The 17722-nt window shown below is 43.4% G+C and overlaps 1 pseudogene; it reads left to right on the top strand.

Annotated features, from left to right (window-relative positions):
* Nucleotides 1–13572: 13572 nt before the first annotated feature.
* LOC140454395 (beta-1,3-galactosyl-O-glycosyl-glycoprotein beta-1,6-N-acetylglucosaminyltransferase 3-like) overlaps nt 13573–17722 on the top strand; it is a 154429-nt pseudogene continuing 150279 nt past the window's right edge.

The raw sequence follows: 17722 nt of genomic DNA on the forward strand, positions 1-17722 counted from the left end.
GTGAAGGAGCAGCGCTCCGATAACACGTACTTCCAAATACCTGTTGGACTATAATCTGGACTTTTAACTTTGTCCACTCCAGTCCAACACTGGCACCTCCATATCATTATTTCCCAAGGGTAGACCAAGTTTTGCTCCTTCTCTAGTTGCTACATCCACAGACTGATTATGAGAATTCTCTTGCACAGAATCTTCACCCAAGCCCTTGATACTATTAAAAGTAATATTAGTAAATTTTCTGGGTGTCAGGGTTAAATGTTAGGAGAATACAGGGTGACCTGGACAGGTTGGTGAGTGGACGGATGCATGGCAAATGCAGTTTAATGTGGACAAATGTGTGGTTATCCACTTTGGTGGCAAGAGCAAGAAGGCAGATTACTACCTAAATGGAGTCAAGTTAGGTAAAGGGGCAGTACAACGAGATCTAGGTGTTCTTGTATATCAGTCAATGAAAGCAAGCATGCAGGTACAGCAGGTAGTGAAGAAGGCTAATAGCATGCTGGCCTTCAAAACAAGATGAATTGAGTATTGAAGCAAAGAGGTCCTTCTGCAGCTGTACAGGGCCCTGGTGAGACCACATCTGGAATATTGTGTGCAGTTTTGTTCTCCACATTTGAGGAAGGACATTCTGGCTATTGAGGGAGTGCAGCATAGGTTCATGAGGTCAATTCCCGGAATGGCGGGACTATCTTATGCTGAAAGATTGGAGCGACTGGGCTTGTATACGCTTGAGTTTAGAAGGCTGAGAGGGGATCTGATTGAAAAGTATAAGATTATTAAAGAATTAGACACTCTGGAGGCAGGAAGCATGTTTCCGCTGATGGGTGAGTCCCAAACCATAGGAGACAGTTTAAAAATAAGGGGTAGGCCATTTAGAACAGAGTTAAGGAGAAACTACTTCACCCAGAGAGTGGTGGGTGTGTGGAATGCTCTGCCCCAGAAGGCTGTGGAGGCCAAGTCTCTGGATACTTTCAAGAAAGAGTTGGATAGAGCTATTAAGGATAGTGAAATTAAGGGTTATGGGGATAAGGCAGGAACAGGATACTGATTGAGGATGATCAGTCAAGATTATAGTGAATGGTGGTGCTGGCTTGAAGGGCAGAATGGTCTACTTCTGCACCTATTGTCTATTACCTATTGTCTATGACAGTCGTGGTCTACTTTTGAAAGTTAAAATCCTCTACTCTTACCACCCCATTATTGTTACAGATAACTGTAATCTCCTTACAAATATGCTTTTCAATTTTATGCTGAAATATTTAGGAGTGAAACTACTGTCAGACGCTTTGTTGAATTTGCATTGTAAAACACAAAATTTGATCTAAGGACAAAAATCTGTGAGATTGTGTTTTATCGGTCGATACCTGTACTGTATATGATTGTTGCAATCAAGAATTGTTATTAGAAGACACTTTACAATATCAGTATCCGTATTACTCATAAACACTGCACATTATTACTATTATCAGTGAAAATAAACATTGGGGGTTGACTTTGATTCTATTCATATTTCTTTCTATTCTATCCAGGTTGTACAATGTTGATCTCACAGATTTTTGGTCTAAAGATTTCTCCATTGCTGTTGTTGTGTACAGTTCAGTCACCACAATAACAGAAGGATGTGGATGCTTTAGAGAGGGTACAGAAAAGATTTACCAGAATGTTGGCTGGCCTGGGGGATTTTAGTGATGAAGAAAGGTTAGATAGACTGAGTTTGTTTTCAGTGGAATGCAGGAAGTGACCTGATCGAAGTTTATAAGATTGTGAATGGCATGGGTAGAATGGAAAGTATGAGCCTTTTTTCCAGGGTGGAGGTGCCAATTATTCAGAGAGACAGGTTCCAGGTGTCAGTGGGGGTGTGTTTAAAAGAGATGTGTGAGGCACATTTTTCACGTGAAGTGTAGTGAGTGAAAGGAACACGCTGCCAGAGGTGGTAGTGGAGGCAGACACAATAACAGCATTTTAGAAGCACCTGTATCAACACATGAATAGGAAGAGAATAGAGGGATATTTGATCCTGTAAGTGAAGATAGTTTTAGGACAGAAGGGTAAAATGTATCAGCACAGGCATTGAGGACTGAATGGCCTGTTCCTCTGCTGTATTGCTCTTTGTACTTTGCTGGTAAAAACCAGTCACTGAAAGTTCGAGATTTGAGATCAAATTCATTCACACACAAATTTGTCCCCACTGTCTCCTGCCCCATACATAAGACCATAAGACATAGGAGTGGAAGTAAGGCCATTCAGCCCATCGAGTCCACTCCGCCATTCAATCATGGCTGATAGGTATTTCAACTCCACTTACCCGCATTCTCCCCGTAGCCCTTAATTCCTTGTGACATCAAGAATTTATCAATCTCTGCCTTGAAGACATTTAGCGTCCCATCCCACATTGCACTCTGCGGCAATGAATTCCACAGGCCCACCACTCTCTGGCTGAAGAAATGTCTCCGCATTTCTGTTCTGAATTTACTCCCTCTAATTCTAAGGCTGTGTCCACGGGTCCTAGTCTCCTCGCCTAACGGAAACAATTTCCTAGCGTCCACCTGCTCCAAGCCATGTATTATCTTCTAAGTTTCTATCAGATGTCCCCTTAATCTTCTAAACTCCAATGAATACAATCCCAGGATCCTCAGCCGTTCCTCATATGTTAGACCTACCATTCCAGGGATCATCCGTGTGAATCGCCTCTGGACACGCTCCAGTGCCAGTATGTCCTTCCTGAGGTGTGGGGACCAAAGCTGGACACAGTACTCCAAATGGGGCCTAACTTAGCTTTGTAAAGTCTCAGTAGCACATCGCTGCTTTTATATTCCAACCCTCTTGAGATAAATGACAACATTGCATTCGCTTTCTTAATCACGGACTCAACTTGCATGTTTATCTTTAGAGAATCCTCGACTAGCACTCCCAGATCCCTTTGTACTGTGGCTTTACGAATTTTCTCACCGTTTAGAAAGTAGTCGATGCTGTGTTCTTTTTTCCAAATTGCAAGACCTCGCATTTGCTCACATTGAATTCCATCAACCATTTCCTGGACCACTCTCCCAAACTGTCGAGGTCCTTCTGCAGCCTCCCCACTTCCTCAGTACTACCTGCCTGTCCATCTAACTTTGTATCATCGACAAACTTTGCTAGAATGCTCCCAGTCCCTTCAGGCAGATCATTAATATATAACGCGAACAGCTGTGGCCCCAACACTAAACCCTGTGGGACACCACTTGTCACCAGCTGCCATTCCGAAAAAGAACCTTTTCTCCCAACTCTCTGCCTTCTGTCAGACAGTCAATCCTCAATCCATACCAGTAGCTCACCTCGAACTCCATGGGCCCTCACCTTGCTCAGCAGCCTCCCGTGTGGCACCTCATCAAAGGCCTTTTGGAAGTCTAGATAGACCACATCCACTGGGTTTCCCTGGTCTAAACTACTTGTCACCTCTTCAAAGAATTCCAACAGGTTTGTCAGACACGACCTCCCCTTACTAAATCCATGTTGACTTGTTCTAATCCGACCCTACTCTTCCAAGAATTTAGAAACCTCATCCTTAATGATGGATTCTAGAATTTTACCAACAACTGAGGTTAGGCTAATTGGCCTATAATTTTCCATCTTTTGTCTTGATCCTTTCTTGAACAAGGGGGTTACAACAGCGGTCTTCCAATCATCCGGGACTTTCCCTGACTCCAGTGACTTTTGAAAGATCTCAACCAACGCCTCCACTATTTCTTCAGCCACGTCCCTCAGAACTCTCGGATGTAGCCCATCAGGGCCAGGAGATTTATCAATGTCATACATGTCTGCAGGGTTGGAAAAGATTGGGTTAGTGTCTGTATTTTTGCTAATATAATTATAGTGTGATCCAGTCTCTTTTATCGGTAACATATATCAAGGATTATTAAAATATTACCTCAGTTTTATTTATGGTTGTGTTCAATCTGTTTATTTCCTGTTTTCTCTTCAATCTGTTTCTGGCTGTTTGGGAATCAGTTCAGGCCAAAGGGACAGAGACAATTGGAGTCAGCACAGGAACTTACAGCTGCACTGACTGTATCCATGGGTGAATGTTTCAGACTCTTCAGGGCTAGAACAAAAAAGAGAAGAACAACTTTCACGTTGTTGGGGTGGCACTGATATAAGGGGTTAGAATAGAAAGAGTGCAGGATTAAAACTACATGACACATGGCTATAGGTCAACAGGAGCAGGGAGGAAAAGTCACAATGAAAACCCATGCGTGTCTCCCCCAATGAGAAACAGCTAGGGCTTGTTTTCTGTTGAAAATGAATCGATGGTTGATGTAAACGTAGGAGACTGCATGGTTTAAGTTGGTGTCTCGGAGAGAACAGATGGACAAAGGCCACAATACAACATGGTATTTATGACTCCTAATGGATAACATAATATGGAAGTGCCGGTGATGGACTGGGGTGGACACAGTTAAAAATCCGACCCCACAAGCTTCCTGATCAAGGAGCAGTTCTCTGAAAGCTAGCACTTTTAAATGAACCTGTTAGACTCTAACCTGTTGTTGTGTGATTTTTAATTCAATGGATAACGTGGGAGAGCTTGGACATAGGTTCGAAGAAATAACTTGAAACCCATTTAAATCAGCTGGCAGATCCTCAGAAGACTTTAATCCAAGGTTCAAAGTCCTGATGTCAGGACTCGGGTTTGCACCATCTGACCAATTAGAACATCACATGTCACCTATTAACAGTTAATTAGAAATTAGTTAATTATGCAGTTAGCAGTACAATATAATTTGATTCAGTTAAATATGTTAACCTTTTATTATCTTCAGTGAGCATTTATTCAACTCGGATGGTTTATCCTGCTTAACTGTAATAAAGTTGTGTTTTCATCAAGGATGTCTGAACTCTAGCAGTCAGTGCTGAAAATGTGTTGCTGAAAAAGCACAGCAGGTCAGGCAGCATCCAAGGAACAGGAGAATCGACGTTTCAGGCATAAGCAACACATTTTCAGCTCTGATCTCCAGCATCTGCAGTCCTCACTTTCTCCTCTAGCAGTCAGTCCCAAACACTAATTTAGAACAAGGCTATTGATTGGTATGTTTTCTGCTCAAAATCATGCATGTGACTATATTTTGTTGTTGTGGTTCTGTTCGCCGAGCTGGGAATTTGTCTTGCAAACGTTTCGTCCCCTGTCTAGGTGACATCCTCAATGCTTGGGAGCCTCCTGTGAAGCGCTTCTGTGCTGTTTCCTCCGGCATTTATAGTGGTCTGTCTCCGCCGCTTCCGGTTGTCAGTTCGAGCTGTCCGCTGTAGTAGCCGGTATATTGGGTCCAGTTAGATATGTTTGTTGATAGAGTCTGTGGATGAGTGCCATGCCTCTAGGAATTCCCTGGCTGTTCTCTGTTTGGCTTGCTCTATAATGGTAGTGTTGTCCCAGTCGAATTCATGTTGCTTGTCGTCTGTGTGTGTGGCTACTAAGGATAGCTGGTCGTGTCGTTTCGTGGCTAGTTGGTGTTCGTGTATACGGATCGTTAGCTGTCTTCCTGTTTGTCCGATATAGTGTTTTGTGCAGTCCTTGCATGGGATTTTGTACACTACATTAGTTTTGCTCATGTTGGGTATCGGGTCCTTTGTTCTGGTGAGTTGTTGTCTGAGAGTGGCTGCTGATTTGTGTGCTGGTATGAGTCCCAGTGGTCGCAGTAGTCTGGCTGTCAGTTCAGAAATGCTCCTGATGTATGGTAGTGTGGCTAGTCCTTTAGGTTGCGGCATGTCCTCGTTCCGTTGTCTCTCCCTTAGACATCTGTTGATGAAATTGCGAGGGTATCCGTTTTTTGCGAATACTTTGTATAGGTGTTCCTCTTCCCCTTTTTGCAGTTCTGGTGTGCTGCAGTGTGTTGTGGCCCTTTTGAATAGTGTCCTGATGCAACTTCGTTTGTGTGTGTTGGGGTGGTTGCTTTCATAGTTTAGGACTTGGTCTGTGTGTGTGGCTTTCCTGTAAACCTTTGTGGTGAATTTTCCGTTCGGTGTTCTCTGTACCATCACGTCTAGGAATGGGAGTTGGTTGTCCTTTTCTTCCTCTCTAGTGAATCGGATTCCTGTGAGTGTGGCGTTGATGATCTGGTGTGTGTTCTCTATTTCTGTGTTTTTAATTATTACAAAGGTGTCATCCACGTATCTGATCCAGAGTTTGGGTTGAAGTTATGGTAAGACTGTTTGTTCTAACCTTTGCATTACCGCTTCTGCTATGAGTCCAGAGATCGGTGAGCCCATGGGTATTTCGTTGATTTGTTCGTATATTTGGTTATTGAATGTGAAGTGTGTTGTGAGGCACAAGTCCAGCAGTTTAAGTATGCCGTCTTGGTTGATAGGTTCAACGTCCTGTTGTCTGTTATGTCTGTCCAGCAGGTTGGCTGTTGTTTCTTTGGCTAATGTTTTATCGATGGAGGTGTTTTAATAGTCCTAAACTATGAAAGCAACCACCCCAACACACACAAACGAAGTTGCATCAGGACACTATTCAAAAGGGCCACAACACACTGCAGCACACCAGAACTACAAAAAGAGGAAGAGGAACACCTATACAAAGTATTCGCCAAAAACGGATACCCTCGCAATTTCATCAACAGTGTCTAAGGGAGAGACAACGGAACGAGGACATGCCGCAACCTAAAGGACTAGCCACACTACCATACATCAGGAGCATTTCTGAACTGACAGCCAGACTACTGCGACCACTGGGACTCATAACAGCACACAAACCAACAGCCACGCTCAGACAACAACTCACCAGAACAAAGGACCCGATACCCAACATGAGCAAAACTAATGTAGCGTACAAAATCCCATGCAAGGACTGCACAAAACACGACATCGGACAAACAGGAAGACAGTTAACGAAAAGTATACACGAACACCCACTAGCCACAAAACGACACGACCAGCTATCCTTAGTAGCCACACACACAGACGACAAGCAACATGAATGCGACTGGGACAACACTACCATTTTAGGGCAAGCCAAACAGAGAACAGCCAGGGAATTCCTCGAGGCATGGCACTCATCCACAGACTCTATCAACAAACATATCTAAGTGGACCTAATATACCGGCCACTACAGCGGACAGCTCGAACTGACAACCGGAAGCGGCAGAGACAGACCACTATAAATGCCGGAGGAAACAGCACAGAAGCGCTTCACAGGAGGGTCCCAAGCAGTGAGGATGTCACCTAGACAGGGGACGAAACGTTTGCAAGACAAATTCCCAGCTCGGCGAACATAACCACAACAACGAGCACCCGAGCTACAAATCTTCTCCCAAACTTTGAACTATATTTTGTCTATAGAAGTCACAACTATATCTATATCACCTGTCTCTCATGGAAAACATGTACAGTCACCAGTAGAGAGGGAATCATGTGTTTGTCTGTGTGAGAGGGCTGGATATTCAGAATCTAGCAGAGGGAGATTGCTGTTGGTGGTGTATGTTCTGTAATTGACACTGTCCTGAGTGTCAACATCTTTAACACAATTTCTGTCAAGCAACTATTTCCCAACATTGACTATAGATGAACTATTGACGAAAAATGGAACAGCCTTGTAACATTCAGTTACAAATTCCTAGGAATGAAGTACTTTTGTTTAATGCAAGTATGTTCAATTCATCATACATTTCTGTTAATTTTTAAAAACATTTTGTCCATTTGTATAATTCCTTTATGTTAAATTGTAGAATGTATTTAGCATAATTTGTGTAATCTCAAACTCATTAAACATGCTGATTAAAGTTACCTTTCCTCCTTTGGATATTTCATGACAACTGCATAGCTTATACAAGTATAATTAGTCCATTCAGTCGATTTGCATTCTTAGTTAGTCAAGTGCCTCCTCTGGGGAGTCATCATCCAGAGGAGCAGCATCTGAAAAATACGAGATTTCAGCATGGAAGTTTGGGCATGGAGGTACTGGGGTAGGCAAGGATCGATTAACCAGATTCCTCTTTGGCTTAGGCAAAAAACAATATAAGGTCCGCTTCATACATAGGGGGATGACAATGTATATTCCTAAGATGAGACAAAGGACAATCAATATGTCCCATATGATCCACACATATAGCGACCATAGCCAGCAACTAACACTCCATCCACATGAATCGGATAATGGTGGGGCAGGTACCTTCCCTGTGTCTTGACCCGATTTATTGATAATATCTGTGTTGTCCAAATGTTTTTCGAGAAATCATCGAAGTAGGTGCCACGTTGCGGGCCAATGACTGAACAAGCACCTCCTTTAGCAAGGAGAAAATCTAGCACAAGCTGATTCTGAAGCATCATCATCCGGATCTCCTGTAACTCTTGGTTCACCAGCTTCAGAGCATGGGCAGTCGAGTTGGCAAGTTTTTCTATGTCATATGCCAGGTCACTTATCTGATCTAGGGCCATCTCAACACACCAGCCAGGAATAAGACCTCCCAGCAACCTGGACCACCGGGCTTGTTGATGGAAGAAGTTGTGTAAGTTTTGTTTGTCCTTTACTTTTTATTCCGTACTGATTCACATGTTGGTGGATGTTCCATTCATTATCTATTTCAGACATTTCATGGTGGAGGGTAAAATGTGGTAATGTGTGTACTACGGCACAACTTCCGTACCAGTCATTGGGTAAATATGAGTATGCTTTGCTTTCACATAGTCAATGAAGGCTAAAAGGAGTTCCAAGGGTGTGCTTCTGTGAGTGAATGAGGAGTCCACTCAGAGCGAGAGCTGAATCTTATAAACAGTGAGTGCTACCAAATGTTATAGAACAAAGAACATTACAGCGCAGTACAGGCCCTTCGGCCCTCGATGTTGCGCCGATCAAAGCACCCCTAACCTACACTAAGCCACTATCCTGCATATACCTATCCAATTCCCGCTTAAATACCCATAAAGAGGGAGAGTCCACTACTGCTACTGACAGGGCATTCCATGAACTTACGACTCGCTGAGTGAAGAACCTACCCCTAACATCTGTCCTATATCTACCCCCCCTTAATTTAAAGCTATGCCCCCTTGTAATAGCTGACTCCATACGTGGAAAAAGGTTCTCACTGTCAACCCTATCTAACCCCCTAATCATCTTGTACACCTCTATCAAGTCACCCCTAAACCTTCTTTTCTCCAATGAAAACAACCCCAAGTGCCTCAGCCTTTCCTCATAGGATCTTCCTACCATACCAGGCAACATCCTGGTAAACTTCCTCTGCACCCATTCCAGTGCCTCCACATCCTTCCTATAGTATGGCGGCCAAAACTGCACACAATATTCCAGATGCGGCCTCACCAGAGTCTTATACAACTGCAGCATGACCTCAGGGCTCCGGAACTCAATTCCTCTACCAATAAAAGCCAGTACGCCATATGCCTTCTTCACTGCACTATTTACCTGGGTGGCAACTTTCAGAGATCTGTGTACATGGACACCAAGATCCCTCTGCTCTTCCACACTACCAAGTATCCGACCATTAGCCCAGTACCCCATCTTTTTATTACTCTTACCAAAGTGAATCACCTCACACTTAGCTGCATTGAACTCCATTTGCCACCTTTCTGCCCAGCTCTGCAGCTTCTCTATATCCCGCTGTAACCTGCCACATCCTTCCTCACTGTCTACAACTCCTCCGACTTTCGTATCATCTGCAAACTTGCTCACCCAACCTTCTAACCCTTCCTCCAGGTCATTTATAAAAATGAAAAACAGCAATGGTCCCAAAACAGATCCTTGCGGAACACCGCTAGTGACGGCACTCCAAGATGAACCTTTGCCATCAACTACTACCCTCTGTCTTCTTCCAGCCAGCCAATTCCTAATCCAAACCTCCAACTCACCCTCGATGCCATATCTCTGTATTTTCTGCAGTAGCCTACCATGGGGGACCTTATCAAACGCCTTACTAAAATCCATATATACCACATCTACCGCTTTCCCCTCATCTACCTCCTTAGTCACCTTCTCAAAGAATTCAATAAGGTTTGTGAGGCACGACCTGCCCTTCACAAAACCATGCTGACTATCCTTGATCACATTATTCTTATCCAGATGTGCATAAATCCTATCCCTTACAATTCTCTCTAAGACTTTGCCCACAACAGAAGAGAGACTCACTGGCCTATAGTTACTCGGATTATCCCTACTCCCCTTCTTGAACAAGGGAACCACGTTTGCTAGCTTCCAGTCCTCTGGCACTACTCCTGTAGACAAAGAGGACACAAAAATCAAGGCCAATGGCTCTGCAATCTCCTCCCTTGCTTCTCAGAGAATCCTAGGTTTCAGTTGTCCAAGGGTATTAACGGATGGAGAACAGGGGTATGATCAGTGTCTTTGATAATATTTTTACATAGTTTTTGTTTCACTTGTCCCATATTGAGGGTACCAGAAGGTCTTTCAGTGTACCATTTTAACAGCAGAACAACATTAATATTGAATCCTTTAGGTTTGTACACTTTATACAGTGACGTGCTTCTTCGACCGAATGGGTGTTTCCATCACAAATGAGGGACTGCATAAGTGGATGAGTCCTATTTACACACTGTACATCAGAATGATAGAAGAGTGAGTAGATAACACATGGATCAGGAGGTTTAGCTTAAATCAAGAAACCATTAGTAACAGGAGGAGGATTGGGAATGCATAGAATTTTTGGTCTTGGTTCATCTTTCCAGCTTGTCTTGTCAATTACTGTAGCTACTGAATACAGGAAACGTGTAAAGGTATTGCTGTAAGTGGCAGGAGGTTGGATAGGAGAGGATTCCATTAAGAAAGTGTAGATGGTCAGTCTCATTTTGGTACTGTGTGCTCAATATTGCAATCTGTACAGTTCAGTTTGGGAGGGGAATAGACAAACATTTCAAGTAACAGTTTTTGGTTGACAGAACGGATGAGGTTATGGAATTATACTATCTCATGATGACTGGCATAGAAGTGTTGTGAGGATGACAATAAGGTCGAGAGTGATATTTACTTACACAATGTGAGTAGTTTAAATAAGTTTCAGCTGGGCAGCTGCAGTCATGACTTCCCATGGTTTTAGTACAGGTTTCACTTATACAGTTACACTGGAGTTTAGCCGGTCTGAGATATCACAGATGGATTGGTTACAGCTGGGCGCATGTACTTGGGTTGGGTTTTCCTCAGATGCCTGTATCAGTACTAACACTAGGACTGTGAGGAAGATACAAGCTTGCAATGTCCTTCGTCGCCCATGTTGAACATCCTTCTACCTTTACTGTAGTTTCAGTTGTCAGAAGAATTTCATGAGTATCTTTCCAGCAGAGGCCCAATTTTTCATGATTAAAGTCTTTCAGTAGAAGGTAGTCACAAGGGTTGATGTATTTTAACGTTGGGGCTTTTTCTTCTTCCTTCCCTGGTGTCTGATAGGCTTCTTTGACCTGTTGATGATAAGACTGCAATGCTTTGGTTAGCTTAATCAGGTACCTCTTCTGTCATGGCATCTCTTCCGTCATGGCATGCACATCAATAGGGTGTTGGGCAGTTAATGATGCAGACCAGCAAGTTCTCAAAGGTTTTCCATATATCAGTTCAGCCGCTAAGAATCCCGTCTTTTTCTCGAAAATGGTTGACATATTTAAAATTGGGAGTACTTGCAGCTAATTATGACTGGTTTAGAGTCATAGAGATGTCAAGCATGGAAACAGACCCTTCGGTCCAACCCATCCATGCCGAACAGTTATCCCAACCCAATCTAGTCCCACCTGCCAGCACCCAGCCCATATCCCTTCAAACCCTTCCTATTCATATACCCATCCAAATGCCTCTTAAATGTTGCGATTGCACCAGCCTCCACCACATGCTCTGGCAGCTCATTCCATACACGTACCACCCTCTGCGTGAAAACGTTGCCCCTTAGGTATGTTTTATATCTTTCCCCTCTCACCCTAAACCTATGCCCTCTAGTTCTGGACTCCTCGGCCTCAGGGAAAGGTTTTGTCTATTTATCCTATCCATGCCCCTCATAATTTTGTAAACCTCTATAAGGTCACCCCTCAGCTTCCGACACTCCAGGGAAAACTGCCCCAGCCTGTTCAGCCTCTCACTGTAGCTCAGATCCTCTAACCCTGGCAACATCCTTGTAAATATTTTCTGAACCCTTTCAGGTTTCACAACATCTTTGCGATAGGATGGAGACCAGAATTGCACACAATATTCCAACAGTGGCCTTTCCAATGTCCTGTACAGCCACAACATGACCTCCCAACCCCTGTACTCATTACTCTGACCAATAAAGGAAAGCATACCAAATGCCTTTTTCACTATCCTATCTACCTGCGACTCCACTTTCAAGGAGCTATGAACCTGCACTCCAAGGTCTCTTTGTTCAGCAACACTCCCTAGGATCTTACCATTAAGTGTATAAGTCCTGCTAGGATTTGCTTTTCCAAAATGCAGCACCTCACATTTATCTGAATTAATCTGCTTGGGGGTGGTTGGCACAATGGAACTTTTTATTCATATTCAACCTCTTACACAGTGCCTTGGCTAGCTCCACACAGAAGTGGGGGCTATGGTTGGAAGACTGGCCATTGTTACTGGTATTCCAAATCTGGGTATGATTTCCCTTAGTAGAATTTTACAAGTAGTTGTTGCTGTGCAGTCAGTACAGGGATAAGCTTCAATCCATTTACTAAATACATTGATTATCACTGAGCAATATTTAGAACAATGACATCTCGGTAACTCTACAAAATCTAACTGGATAGTATCAAAAGGTGCACTTGGCAAGGGAGTTTCATCTGGTGGACACTTTACTCCTTTCCCCGGATTATGCTTTTAACAAATTAGGCAATTTGTAGCTGCTTGCTTTGCTTTTTCTTGCAGGTGGGGATTCCACCAAATTTGGAGAATTCTGTCCACCATTCCTTCCTTACCTATATGCGTGCGTGTATGAACATAATCAATTAGAATAGGCAAAGTCGTGTTGGGCAGACATGTCTGTCCTACCAGCATAACCCAAAGCTTATTGTAACATAACAACCATGGTCTATCCATCTTTGTTTCTCCTCATCAGAGGTGTCCCCCTGATGGGTCCGTATTGGCTCTAGGTCAGGCATGGTCAGGGTGTCAGAACAGTATTTGTCATTTGAGTAACCACGTCTTTTTGCTCAAAAGCTGCTTTCTTAGCCGCTTAGCAGAGTTGTTGCTTTTGGTGACATCGGAAGCATCAGAGGAGTGGTGAAGAAGGCGTTTGGTATGCTTTCTTTTATTGGTCAGAGTATTGAGTACAGGAGTTGGGAGGTCATGTTGTGGCTGTAAAGGACATTGGTTAGGCCATTTTTGGAATATTGCGTGCAATTCTGGTCTCCTTCCTAGTGGAAGGATGTAGAGAGGGTTCAGAAAAGATTTACAAGGATGTTGCCAGGACTGGAAAATTTGAGCTGTAGGGAGAGGCTGACTAGTCTGGGGCTATTTTCCCTGGACCGTTGGAGGCTGAGGGGTGACCCTATAGAGCTGCGCTGCTGCTAGAGTTGATCAAAATCATGGGCACATCCAAAGCGTAGTGGGAATCAGTCTAGATATTAGCTGACTTTCCTTTAGTAAGTGTACAGGCATGGGTGAAAGCAAAGAGTTCCGCTTGTTAGGCAGAACAGAGTGGGTCGAAAGAATAAGCTTCGATTGTTTAGGACAAAGTGACGATCGCATATCGCATGCGTTTGTCCTTTGGAGAAGTAGAAGAAGAACCATCGACATAAAGTGTAAGGTCAAGGTTAACAAGAGCCTGATCCGTAACGTCAGGACATGGTTTAATAACAAGTTCATTTATGAGAACACAAACATGGGGAGGATCAGGCAGTTCAAGAGGTTCTTCCTGCAGGAATGTACCAGGGTACATTTTGGAGCAGTCTCTAAAGGAGAGAAGTGGATTCTGAAGTATTGAAATCTCATAGCGACAGAGTCGAGCCACGGTGAGGTGTTGAGCACGTTTAGAGGTAAGCAAGGATATCACAGAATGGGATGCACAGACTTTTACATTTTGATGTGAAGTTATATTAGGGGCAGCCGCTACCATAGTATGAATGGCGGGGAGAATTTGGGTGGAATTTTAAAATAATCATGTAGCAGTCACATGTACGTTCATCTTGAATGAATTAAATGTGGTCCCAGTAGAAGGCCACAGGCTGTCTGTAAATACTAATTAGGAGGCAGAGTTGTAATTGCCAACCTGTACGATGGCCTAATCCTTCGAATCAGAATTTTAAATTGCATTAGTTTGTATCTAATTTGCAATTCTGGTTGTATTAAAGTCAAACTAAAATACTTTTTTTTTGAAAAACTAGCAAAGTTTTGGTTCTTTCAGCAGTACATTGTTTTCTTTCTGGTTTTAAAAGCAGCAGTTAGATTTGATCAGAATCATTGGCCTTAAGATCACTTATTAGTGCAGTTGTAACACTCCTAAAACACACAGGGACAAATGATTCATTAAGGGAAGGGCATGGGCCTTGGCACATTGGTCCTCAGAGTGGGGGTGGGATGTGGGGTTCAGGTGACTTTTTTTTATGAAGAGTGTTCACCTTGGCCGTACTGTGGGTGAGGTTTGAGGAGGTACCCGGTGGGCAATCAGAGGAGATCAGCTGACTGGACGGGAGGCGTAAAATATTTCCTCCTCTGAATCTGAATCCCATCACTCATTTGCGGATGGATCAGGATTTTTTTGTAATGGGTCTTTGGGAGAGATGGGGTATAAGGAACAGTCTTTGTCGTCCGTCTAGTCCTGCATGGCTGCAGCTGCAATCTGTTTCCCTTTTCTTTGGGCCCCTGACATTTCAGCTTCGACTGTGATTCTTTGCTTAACCTTTTAATTATTTTTTTTATTCTCTCCCTCGCCAATTCCAATTCTGCTTCTAAATCATGTGCTTCATATTTACATTTTAGTTCTGTCCAATTCAGTTCAATCCTTCCTCATTTAATGGACTAATTCCCTTTTTAATAAAGTTTGGTCTCCATGATGATTGCATGGATTTTTCCCATTTTTCTTGAGCTACCTTTTTCCACACTGATATGGCTTCTTTCTGCTTAGTTCCCTTTCTTTTTTCCCCAAATCTATTCTGTTGAGCAGCTGTGGTCGATATTCTCCTTAATTGTTTCTCATAGTTAGGATACAGACTTATTATTTTTGTTAGGGGGCATTTGTCTTCTATCTTATCGAGGGTTGCACCATATTTATCTTATTTACTTTAAACCTTCACAAAACTACTGATCTACAGGGGACTCGAACCCCAATTACTACAGGGGTCTCTAACCCCACAAAACACAGCGGCCTCTAACCCCATAATTTTCTGCTTCTAGATAAACTATCTCATTTAGGGTTCCGTCAGGGTACCGTGAGAGTGAAATGGGGGAAGCAGCACACAAAGAGTAATCAAGATATAATCTTACCTTGTGAGCCCGACCCTTAGGTAAAGCTCCTCTTTTCCAGTTTCACTCAAACGTGTCCCTTGATGGAACCCTGCTCGCAGCACCAAATTGATAAAGTACAGATTTGAGATGGCCCAGGGAACCCCTTGTGGATTCAAACTGTAAGCCTCTCTTGTTTCGTCCCAGAGATTGTACTTTTTGTAAGTCTGGAATTAAAAAAACCTCTTTCAGGCAGTTTAGTTTAATTTTAGTCATCCCCTTTAATTACCAATAGCATCACTGTTATAACATAACACTGATATCTATAAGCCAGGCTAACTGGGTTCTAATAACTAAGGAGTGTAGGATATCAGCTCCTCTCCTGCCCTAGCAGGTTACGCTGCTGTACTGTCACAAACAGGCTTCCTTTATTCAAATCAAGTTTACAAAAACACTGCATGTTCTTAACTAGAAAGATAACAGTGAAGGACAATATTTAAGGAGAGAAGTTAATTGATACAGAGTTTCATTTCGAGGTCAGAATCAAACACTGTTCCTAATTTCACAAGGGAACAGCCATGAATGTTATCACTCTGCGTCCTGTTTACACAGATTCACTGGTGCCAAGATAAATATTTTTAATTGCCTTACCTTCCCTGCCTGTCTATTTTCTAGTGTGCAGCAAACGTGTTCTATAATTCAACATTACATTTTAGTCGAAATGTTTACGGACATGTTTTAAGGCTACAGACTTTCTCAAAAGGAGAGGATAGATCCTGTAACATGGTTCCCTGAGCAGACTGTCAAAAGTAACTTGGCAAAATGCCTCATCACCAGAACTTTCCAATAAACACCAAGGCATTGCTTGGCTGGCGGTGGGAAGGGCACTACCTGCGAGACCCTCTTGTCTTCCTAGACTGTGTGTGCCACAACACTCTGCCCTTGAAGCTGCTGCAGACTGAATAGAGACTGTGTCACATCCTCTTCTGGAATGTACCTTCGCGAAGGAAGTCTGCAGGAAGATGCAGTGGTTTTTGTTGAGGTTCATCCCAAGCAGCTCCGTGAAGCAGAACTCTACATTCTAGGATTCTGTGATACACACTGAGACAAACATTGGCTGTGCCTGGAGGACCATCAGCATGGCTAAAGATGCTCTTTGTTCTGCCCAAAACTTGTTGGTCTTCCAAATCAAGGAGGTGACCCCCATCGAGTGTTGCAGACTGGCACGTTCCAAGGTCCAGGACTACGTGCTGAGGGATGCACTAAAGCTTGGGGCAGCTGCTATCAAGACACATTGGGGAAGGACCACTGTTTGAGGTCTTTCTGCTGAAGGCAAGTGGAGATCCATTAAGTTATCGGACCCTTTGGGTACCTCAAAAATATATATAATCTTATACAAGTAAGAGATGTCTTTGGTTTGTTTATTGGATAGAGTCCAACTTCAATGTTTGTCTTGTTTTCTTTACTTGCTATTGTAAAGAATCAAACTTCTTTAGTAACTCTGGATATCTATATATTTTTCATGAATAAAGTGTATTTTTGAAATAAAAAGAATCCTTCCTTAGATGCGGGACCGAAAACTGCTCACAATATTCCAAATACCTTATACAGCCTGAGCAACACATCCCTATTCTAACCTTCTCAAACAAGCCCTAACATTGCATTTACTTTCCTAACTGCCAACTGAAGCTGCATTTTAACATGAAGAGAATCCTGACCACGGACTAACAAGTCCCTTTGTGCTTCAGGTCTGTCAGTATCTGCCCAGAGAGAGATAAAGCTGAGACAATGTTTGGGGTCCGGGGGCGGCCGTTATTCGGAAGATCGCGCTTTGGGACTTGATGCCGCCACACAATTTCTTCATCACTTTCACCTCCCTGCCTGTGGGAGTATTTTCATTCTGATACATATTATTTTGTTTGGCGACACCGAAGTCCGCCCTTTTGTGTTTCTGTTTTCTCTCCTGAAAGGGTTGTTTCTCTTTAAAGAGTTTATTTTCTGAAGCAGCTGCTAACGGTCACTCGGGGCACGAGGCGGCCGTTAACCGCCAGCTCGCGCGCGGCGGTGGGCGGGGCCTGGAGCTAAAATGGTGGCGGTCCCACCCAGAAAGGACAAGGGTCAGAGGGAGAGTGGACTGTGTCAACAAAGTCCCTGTTCTCAAGGTAACGATGGTGGTTATTGGGGGATGGAGGGAGAGTGGACTGTGTCAACAAAGTCCCTGTTCTCAAGGTAACGATGGTGGTTATTGGGGGATGGAGGGAGAGCGGACTGTGTCAACAAAGTCCCTGTTCTCAAGGTAACGATGGTGGTTATTGGGGGATGGAGGGAGAGCGGACTGTGTCAACAAAGTCCCTGTTCTCAAGGTA

The sequence above is a fragment of the Chiloscyllium punctatum genome, chromosome 29, assembly GCF_047496795.1.
Source record: "Chiloscyllium punctatum isolate Juve2018m chromosome 29, sChiPun1.3, whole genome shotgun sequence".
Classification (NCBI taxonomy): Eukaryota; Metazoa; Chordata; class Chondrichthyes; order Orectolobiformes; family Hemiscylliidae; genus Chiloscyllium; species Chiloscyllium punctatum.